The sequence below is a fragment of the Typopeltis vanoorti genome, unplaced genomic scaffold, assembly GCF_054136105.1.
Source record: "Typopeltis vanoorti isolate ZY-2024b unplaced genomic scaffold, IOZ_Tvanoo_1.0 HiC_scaffold_715, whole genome shotgun sequence".
NCBI classification, from domain to species: Eukaryota; Metazoa; Arthropoda; class Arachnida; order Uropygi; family Thelyphonidae; genus Typopeltis; species Typopeltis vanoorti.
Genome location: NW_028328180.1, coordinates 93,065 through 103,682, shown reverse-complemented (window position 1 = coordinate 103,682; position 10,618 = coordinate 93,065).

Here is a 10,618-nt window from a genome sequence, read left to right as displayed (position 1 = left end):
TTATTCCATCTAGAAAAACATGCCATGAAACTTATAACAGGGAAATGCAAAGATATGTCATTCTCTCACTCCCATATGATTAGCTCCATTACATCAAATTGGTAAGGATTCTCAAAAATTGCGAAATCAGAACCAAATTCATACCTGTAACTAAACCATGATTTTGATTCAAACAGTGAAACTAAAATACATTTACCACCTTTAGTATGATTGCAATGTTCCATATTATGTAAAGATTCAGGAAACTACACATTGAGGAACACATCAGGGATATATATGTGGTAAATCTGTGCCTTAGCTCTATCCAGTTATATATGCTCTTCTGAAGGTAAAGTGGGAAGCATTGGAGATTTTAAACTGTTGTTATGAAGTCAAAAGAAAGATTTTTGTTCTTTTTTGGAGAACCCATCCACAAACGTTTGCTCAACCCATAGTATACTAGTACCATGGATGGGCAATAAGGAACTTGTTCCATTTGACTTGAAAAGCTGGAATGTATTCCTTGGGAAAGACATAAGATGGCATACTGTTTCAGAGGGCAGCACTGGAGGGAATAAACATAGAGGAGGAAAAATTTGTTCTGTGGTTTGGAGTTGAACTGTGAGAGAATGTTGGCTGGCTGCTGCATGCATTTGGATGGATTTGACAGATAGGAGAATTATTGATGGCAATGTTGATGAACAGCAGCCATAGAAGTATTTATAGAAGATGCAGTTGCAGAAACTGAACAGCTGTGTGAAAGCGAGTGGAGTATATTAGTGAGAGGGTTCATCAATGAATCTGATGGTCCCTTTCTGTAGAACTTTTTGAAGCAGAGGAGGCAATTTTGCGATATGTTTGTGCCAAAAGATATCTCAGGTTAGAGTTATCCCAAGGAAAATCTCTTCCTGAATAGAGATTTGGGTAAGATAAAGAGTTCTTTTTGGGAAGTAATTCAGAACTTGCATTTTGCTAGCATTGAAGTCAAGAAGGTTATCTAAACCCCACTGATGAATGTTTTGAAGATTGGAATTTAAGGAAGTAGAGGTTAGAGTTCTGAAGGTTCTGGTAATTTGTGCTCTGCAAGGTTTGTCAAATCAAAAGGAAGAGTGCAGTATGCTGTCATCTACAAAACAGTGTACCAGATTAGATTATTTATATATAGAAAGAAGAGGGTGGGTGAAAGAACAGAACCTTGTGGGACTCCAGCATTAGTTGCATAGTTGAAGGATAAGGAGCCATTGACCTTTACTTGAAGGAAGTGTCCAGTCATAAAGCAGTCTTTCTGACTGGATACTTAACAAAAATATTGTCAATGTATCTAAGCCAGACTTTGGGTTTTAAAGTAGAGGAATCTAGAGTACATTGCTTAAAAGCTTCCATATAAAAGTTAGCAATTGTTGGGGGGGGAATAGTGGTGAGCCCACAGCTGTGCCTTCTTTTTGTAGGTATAAAGTATTTTGCCACACAAAATAGCCAGAGCATAGTACATGGGCAAAAAGTGCTGTGATATCTGGAGGGAATTTGTCCTGTAAAAGAAGAATTGTATCATTGATTATACAATGTATTATGCTATTATGATTTTATATGGAAGCTTTTGAGCAACATATTCTCAATTCCTCTACTTCGAGACCCAAAGTCTGGCTTCTTCTTCTTCTTCCTCAGCCTTGGTCGGACCACTACTGGAAGAAGGCCTCCCCTTCTATGACCTCTTTCTATCTTTGGTAGTCTTCTTCCACTTCTTGCAAAGTTTCTAAGATCATCATCCCATCTAGTCCTAGGCTTTCCTCTGTTTCTTCTTCTGGTTGGTATCCAGTTTGTAAGCTCCTCGGTCCAGCATCCATCTTCTTTTCTCATTACATGACCTGCCCACTTCCATTTTCTGGTCTTAATATGAATTAGAATGTCATTTATCTTGGTTTGCTGTCTAATTCAAGAGGTTCTTATTTTATCTTTTAAAGAGATCCCTAGGATGTTTCTTTCAAAATTTCTTTGAGCCATAGTCAATTTGTTTTCCAGTCTTTTTTGTTAGGTTCCAGGTCTCACTACCATAATCCATAATTGGTAATAAGCATTGATCAATTACTTTCCTTTTTAGGCACAGCAGAATGCCACTCTTAAGAATGGAACTTACTTTCCCAAAAACTGTCCACGCCAACTGTATTCATCTATTGATTTCTGATTCAATGCCTTTATGTAAATCAAAGAGCTGTTCTAGATAGACAAATTGATCACACAATATCCAATTGATTGTTTTCTGGGGTGATGGGTTATTTTATTGCTGACCTGTTGAAAATTATGTTAGTTTTTCCAGTAGTTATTTTTAGCCCTTTTTTCAGACTTTCTCTATTCAGTTGGGTATCATGCCTTGCAGTTCTTTAGCTGTTTTGGCTATTATCAAAATATCGTTTGCATATCTTAAGTGTGAGAGGTATTTCCCATTTATCTTTATACCTTTATTGAGGAAGAGCTCAACAATATAAATTGGGACCTCATAGGACTCAGTGAAACAAAAAGATAGGAGAGCACTTGATAGAACTCACAAGTGGAAACCTGCTCTTAATACATATGGAGGAGATCAAGTGGAATAGGGTTCATAATAAACAAGAGAATAAGAAGTAAAATAAAAGAATTTATAATTATTTCCAACAGAATCATCACACTTATGCTTAATTAGCAAAAAATTTTAAATTAAATTAATTCAAGTCTATGCTCCTACATCGACCCACACAGAGGAAGAGATTGAAATGTTCTTTGACCAACTAGGCCACACATGGACTATTGTGCCCAGATTTGGTCACTGGGTTTTCAGAAGGATGAAGAGATATTGGAAAAGGTCAAAAGGAGACTGACTAAGGTAGTTTCTGACTTCTGGAATGTCGAGTATGAGGAAAAATTGAGAAGATGTAATTTTCAGAGTCTGGTGGACAGGAGGAAGAGGGGAGATATGATAGAGACCTATAAGTTGGTAAGGAGTTGTTATAGGATCAACTGGAGAAGTTTTACAGAGAATAGTGGGAGATCAGGGGAGAACCAGATGTCATCCCTGGAAACTGTATAAAGAGGGTGTGAGTAATGGAGTGAGAGGCAGGCTTTTTTCGTGCAGAGTTGTGAATGATTGGAATGCCTTGCCTGAGAATGTGGTGTCTGGAAAGAGTTTGAATGTGTTTAAAACACAGTATGATGAGCTGTATGTGTGATAAAAGGACCTCCCAGGTGAGTCTTTGACTCCATGAGGTCTTGGGGTGGTAATAATAATAATAATAATAATAATAACTACAGTCAGCAGTAGATCAAAACAAAGAGCAATATCTGATCATAAAAGGGGACTTCAAAAAAATTGGAAGAAAAAAGGAGATACTTTGGACACAATAGGCAAATTTGAATTAGGAAATAGAAATGAAAGCAGGAACTTATTAGCAGATTTTTTCCATAGGTAATTGACTTTACATTATGAATACTTTCTTTAAAAAACCAGACAAATAGACTTGGAGAAGCCCCAATGGCATAACAAAAAATGAAACAGACTATATACTTACCAACAAAAAACATATCATCCAAGATGCTTCAGTGATTCCCAAATTCAGAAGGAAGTGATTATAGATTGATTAGAGCAAAAATAGAGCTGAACTTTTTGAGAAAAGAAAGAAGGAAACTGATTGCTGCTAATAAAAAACAAATTAACAGCAACACAATTGCAAACAAACAGAAATAGTTTCAAATTGAACTGCTAAAGGAGTTAGACAATATTAATCCATTTGAAGAGAGCTTGGAGAAAGCTAATGCGAAATAATTGAAGCAATTTCAAGAGCAGCTATACACATCAGCAATCAACACCAAAGTACCAAGACAAGTAAGCTAAAAGATAAAATGATAGAACTTCTGAACAAAAGAAGAAAAATGAAACAAGATCAAAACAAACTTTCAAATATAGAATATACAAAAAATTTTGCAAAACCTTCAGAAAGAAAATAAGATCAAAATTATGTCAATATAATACATAAAGAATCAAAGAAACAATAGAGAAAAACAAAAAATTGAAAGTTTTAACAAGGAGCATGACCCACAGGACAAACACATATCATTGCTATCCAAAAAGAAAGATGGCATGATTACTAGGGATAGACAAAAAATACTGAATAGAATTACAGAATTTTACAGAGAATTATATGAACCCAAAAGTACCAACTAATACCGCACCCCCTGACACAGAGATACCCTTCAGCTTTACTTCAATTATTGCGATTAATGAAATAAATGAAATACTGAAACAAATGAAAAACCATAAAGTACCAGTCAATGATGGCATCACCACTGAATTAATAAAATATGGAGGCAAGATAATATACTCTTATATCCTGAATATTCTCAATCTATAATCATGCAGAGGTTTCTGTGGTTAAGAAGTTCAATCAAATCATTCCAGTTTTGTGACCACATTTTGATTAAAAAAAGACCGTTTTTTAAAACTAAATAAATACTAAAAACCAAACCCGACAAGTTTTGTTAATCAGACTAACATTTTCAGGGGACAGATTTTCATTTTCAGGATAAATATAACTAACAGTTTAAAGCACAAACTATAAGAAATTACGAAAAAACAAGTTCATTTATTGGTATTATGAACATCAAAAAGTTCGTTAAAAATCCGAATCACAGATCTATACAACCGTTAATACGTGTTAGCAGGAAACAATGCTATTTGACGTCGCGTTCTGTGGTTCATTTTCACTCTGTCTGTGGTCTGAACTGGGTAAATTTTAATAAACGCTGACCAAACTTGATTTAAAATCAAACCTTGATTTTTGTTGCATTGCGTAGGAATTTTAATCATATTTGCTGCCTCTTTGAATTTTCTTGTGAAACAGTTTTTATCAATGTAGGACAAGTTTGTTCCGTCCCAGAGTACATCATGACCAGTAGAAGCTGTGCGAGATGCCAAGCCAGACTTATTTTATCTCTTTTTTTTGTACGTCCTACTGATGTTCGCTCATGCAGATTTCTTCTGATCTCCCTGTCTGGCCAATGTAGCAGTGCCACAGGAACAGTGAATATTGTAAACTCCTGTTTTTTCATTGGGTGATGTGGAGGTTTCAGAGGATGAAGAGATTTTGTATTTTTTCAGGTAGCAGGAAAGTCACTTTTATGTTGTACTTGTAGAGGACGTACAAAAAAAAGAGAGAAAATAAGTCTGGTTTGGCATTTCACACAGCTTCTACTGGTCATGATGTACTGTTATACCATGATAAGTTAAGAATGTTAAATTTTCACTTATGATGGTATAACAAGCAAAGAAATAAAACCCCTGGAAAATAATTAAGTAAACATTCTTGTTTCTAAGTAGGTATCGTAGTGAAATTTGGAAAATATTGAATGCATTAATTTAAGAAGAAAGAGATAAATAATCAGCTCAAGGAGAATTTATAAAAGAATCAAAAATAAAGGGAATTTAGATAAATAAGTATAAAACAAAGTTGCCAGAGATAAAGTGTAAATTAAGAGAGTTATGATTTTGTGTTGATATTAAATTCAATGTAAGAATAACTTGTAATAGAAAAATAAAAATGAGCTCGAAGTACAGGGGGGGGGAAAGCAGTCTGTTGCCCCAAGCGGCCGCATGCTTGGTGCGTGGGGTAAACAAGCAGGAGAAAACGGACGTCGTGAGGTCATGTGACAAGAAATCAAGGTGCCGGATGAACAGCGAAGTCTTGGTTTTTTTACTGATAGAGTGAACATATAAAAGCGTTAGGCCCCCCCCCCCCCCCCCCAGAAGGTCACTTTTCTGGATTTTCTGGGATAGTGAAGGTTTAGCCTGGTGCTGGTACGGGGATGGCCGAAAGATACCTCTAGACTAGGATCGGGTTACCGCGGGTAACCCTGTCCTAGATTCACAGAAGGTAACGGCAGACCATGCCGTTAAAAAAGTCAGCAGAAGCATGCGCCTGATACTTATGCTGGTAATTATTATGAAGTCCTGACCCGGGGAAGATTGAAGGAAACAAAGAATTGTCATAATGAACCAAAAGATAGACTGAAGCAGATGCAGAAATATGGAGGTACCATCGATTGGAGATAATTATGTTGGAGGTTTAATGGATTTTTTACAACACTCAAAAAGAATTAAAATAGAATTTAATACTTCCTATATTTCGTCCTAGTCACTAGGACATCTACGGGGATTACAAAGACAATTAATGTAACATGCACACAAAAACTTACAATACTAAGCCCAACCACGTGGGTGACAATAAAGTCCTATCTAGGTGGGGCGCCCTCTAAGGGCAGTTGTAGGTGGCCTGGAATGTAAGGTGGGACTTCTGGTGATGACTGTTTCCCAAATCTTCGGAAGCTTAATGCAACCGTATTTGTTAAGATTTGGTTGGTTTTTGAGAGTTGCTGCTGCTTCTAAGAAAAGTCTCTCTTTCTTGAATTTGCTGTGGTGGAGCATGGTGGTTTTCTTCCATGATACTCTGTGGGTGGTGTCCAAGACATGGTCAGCCAAGCCTGAATGGCCATAGTTGTGTTTAACGATGTAAGACGTGTTCCTCTAGGCGGATGGATGCTGATCTGCCTGTCTGTCCAAAGTACGCAAGCTTGCAGGCACAGGGTACTTTGTAAACTCCAGGCAGAGAGAGAGGAGGGAGCTGATCTTTCGTAGAACGGATAAAGGTAGCCAGTTTGCGGTAGGGCTTATATGCTGTATGTAGGTTAGACTTTTTTAGTATCTTGGCTATTTTTTCCGAAGTGCCACGGATGTAGGGTATGGTGATGGCATTTTTAAATTCTTGTTGACGAGAGGGACGGGGAATTGGGGGGGGGGAATTGATTAGCATCCATCCGCCTAGAGGAACACAAGTCTTACATCGTTAAACACAACTATGGCCATTCAGGCTTGGCTGACCATGTCTTGGACACCACCCACAGAGTATCATGGAAGAAAACCACCATGCTCCACCACAGCAAATTCAAGAAAGAGAGACTTTTCTTAGAAGCAGCAGCAGCTCTCAAAAACCAACCAAATCTTAACAAATACGGTTGCATTAAGCTTCCGAAGATTTGGGAAACAGTCATCACCAGAAGTCCCACCTTACATTCCAGGCCACCTACAACTGTCCTTAGAGGGCGCCCCACCTAGATAGGACTTTATTGTCACCCACGTGGTTGGGCTTAGTATTGTAAGTTTTTGTGTGCATGTTACATTAATTGTCTTTGTAATCCCAGTAGATGTCCTAGTGACTAGGACGAAATATAGGAAGTATTAAATTCTATTTTAATTCTTTTTAAGTGTTGTAAAAAATCCATTAAACCTCCAACATAATGTCCTCACAGCACTTAAGCCTCTACACAAGAATTCTACACAACAATTGGAGATAAGTAAACTTTGTTATATGAATGTAATCTGAATGTGTAATGATATGTGAACCTTTATTAGTGAAGGACTTAGATACAATATACACTTCCTATAAAATACACGTGCTATATAGTCCTGACCTATATAGGTCAGGACTATATAGCACGTCAGGACTATATAGTACCTGACCATATAAAATACACGTGCTATATAGTCCTGACCTATATAGGTCAGGATTATATAGCACGTGTATTTTATAGGAAGACATGAGTGAATAGCAACTAAGTGAATCTGAATATTTGTATGTTGCAGAATGCTTAAAGTTACCAGATGTTAGTATGGAAATTGATTAATGGAAGTTAGTAACAATTTAGATGTTAGAGAATTATTGACTTGTGCGTGAATTGTTTGAGGAAAATTGTATTTTATAGGAAGTCCTGAGTAAATAGTAACTAAGAGAATCTGAATATTTGTATGTTCATTTGTATGTTGGGAGGAAATAAGTGTCGAATTATCAATATCCGACCTTATTGCTTCAGGAATGGGGAATGAATGTAGGAAGAATGAAAAAAATATATGTATGAATGAGAAAATAATAGTTGATAGTGTGGAAGGCGTGAGTGACTGTGAAAGTTTAGGAGATGGTTTTGTTTGGGAGAGTGAATTTAGATTAAGAGTGACTGACCTGCAGAGGGAGATAGATGAGCTGAAAGAGGAGGTGGAATGTCTTGTGAATGAGAGCAGAAGTATGAAAGATAAGATTAGAACAATGGAAGAGATAAATGCAAGCCAAATCAGAGTGGGGGAGAGAGAGAAATTTGGGAGTGTTAGAAGAGGAGAGAAAGGAAACAGAAGAGAGGGAATGAGTGAGAGGTATGTGGGTGCTAAAAGAAGAGAGAATGGAAACAGTAAAAGAGAGGGAATGAGAGAGAGGTATGGGAATGCAAGCAGACGAGAGAATGGAATGAGAGAGAGATATGGGAATGCTAGAAGATGAGAGGATGGAAACAGGAGGAGAGATGGAATGAGAGAGGGATATGGAAGTGCTAGCTGTGGAGAAAATGGAAACAGTAGGAGAGAGAGAGAGAATGAGAGAGATGTACGGGAGTGCTAGAAGAGGGGAGAATGGAAACAGTAGGAGAGAGAGGTATGGGAATGCTAGAAGAGAGAATAGCAGTAGAAGAGAGGGAATGAAAGAAGAGGAGAGAATGGAAACAATAGGATAGAGAGAGAGAATGGTAAGAGGTATAATGTATGGTGACTCAATGATCTGTGGTGTTCAAGATAGGATGCGTGAGGAGTGTTTGCCAGGAGGAACAATAGAAAGGGTGGCTATGGCAGTTAAGAGAGGTGAAAGGGTGAATGAGATGATTGTGATGGTAGGAACAAATGATTTGAGTGGTAATGTAAGTCGGGCAGCGAGAAATATGAGATTTTTGCTTGAGGCTGTATGGAAGAAGACAGAGAGAGGAAAAATAGCATGCGTGTTGGGTAGGTATGATAATGATGAACTGAGCAGAAGAGCGGTGATATTGAATGGCATAATAGCAAGAATGTGTGACAAGAGAGGACTGGTATATGTCAATGCTTGGAGTGTGTTTGAGGAAAGAGAAGAATTGTATGTGAGAGACCGCTTACATTTGAATGAGGAAGGATGTAGGCATCTGGAGAGATTGCTGTTCTGAACGAGTCAGTGTGTGCCAGGGAGGATGATAGCAGGGGTGGCCTCTTGTGGGAATGGATACTTGGCAGAAGGCAGACAATGTCAGGTAGCACAGAGCCCAGTGGAGTCGAGAGGGGATAATGATGGGTATAGAAACAATGGCATTTATATGTTTTATACTAATGCCAGGAGTATCCGGAATAAGGGAGAGGAATTGGTGGCGCAGATAGCATCAGCCTGGCCAAACATTATTGGGATCACTGAGACGTGGTTGACAGAAGGAGATATAATAACAGGAATAGAAGTCGCTGGGTATAGCATTTTTCATCAGGATATGAGAGGAAAGCGTGGTGGTGGGGTACTGCTTATGATAAGTGATGACCTATGTCCTCTAAGAGTGGAGGCTTTGGAAGGAAGTGAGACAAATGATTTTGAGAGCATATGGTGTGAGGTAGAGGTAGGCAAGACAGGATATTTAGTGGGGTATTGCTACAGATCCAGGAGCACAGAGGATGGGGACCAGGAGATGTTTAGACAGCTAAGTTTGACAAGTGCAAGAAGAATGATTGTTATGGGGGATTTTAACCACAGTAGTATAAATTGGAGTGAGGAAGATGCATGTAGCAATAGGGGAATGGAATTTCTAGAATTCTTGAGGGACAAATGTCTTAGGCAACATGTAACAGAGGGAACAAGAGGTTCAAAAGTTTTGGATTTGGTTATAGCATCAGAAGAGTTGATAATAACTGAGTTGACATCTCTCCCACCAGTTGGAGAGAGTGACCATATTGTTTTGACTTGGAAAATGAATAGACATGCAGCAGTATCAAAGAGACGGGAACTTATGTGGAATTATAAAGCAGGTGATTATAATAGCCTTAGATGTCAACTTCGGGAAGTTTCATGGAGGGAGGAATTGGAATGCCGGGATATCATTAGTGCGTGGGAAATTGTGAAAGAATATTTGTTAGCAGCAATGGGAAGTTGTATACCATGAGTGAAGAAGAGGACACAATTTGGAGTTAAGTGACAAACAATATTAAACAGGAATTGCATGTGAAAAAGAGGCTATTGAAGAGATATAAGGAGAAAGGTAAAGAGAGGATGCATGAAGAATATAAGACACAGGCCAGAAGAGTGACTAGTGTGGTATGGAAATCGAAACTGGAATATGAGAGGAGGTTGGCCCTAAGATCCAAAGAAAATCCTAGGGAATTTTTTAGCTATGTGGCCAGTAGGAGGAGAAATGACTGTGGAAGAATGATATTGTGGGATAAAAATGGGAATAGAGTGACTGATGCAGAGGACATAGTGGAATTGTTCAATGAACACTTTATTGGAGTATCATCCTAGAGGAGTCAGTTTTAATGCTAGAGGGATAGGGCTGGTTCCTATCTTAGGGATAGGCCCTAAGATCCAAAGAAAATCCTAGGGAATTTTTTAGCTATGTGGCCAGTAGGAGGAGAAATGACTGTGGAAGAATGATATTGTGGGATAAAAATGGGAATAGAGTGACTGATGCAGAGAACATAGTGGAATTGTTCAATGAACACTTTATTGGAGTATCATCCTAGAGGAGTCAGTTTTAATGCTAGAGGGATAGGGCTGGTTCGAGGTTTAGAGAT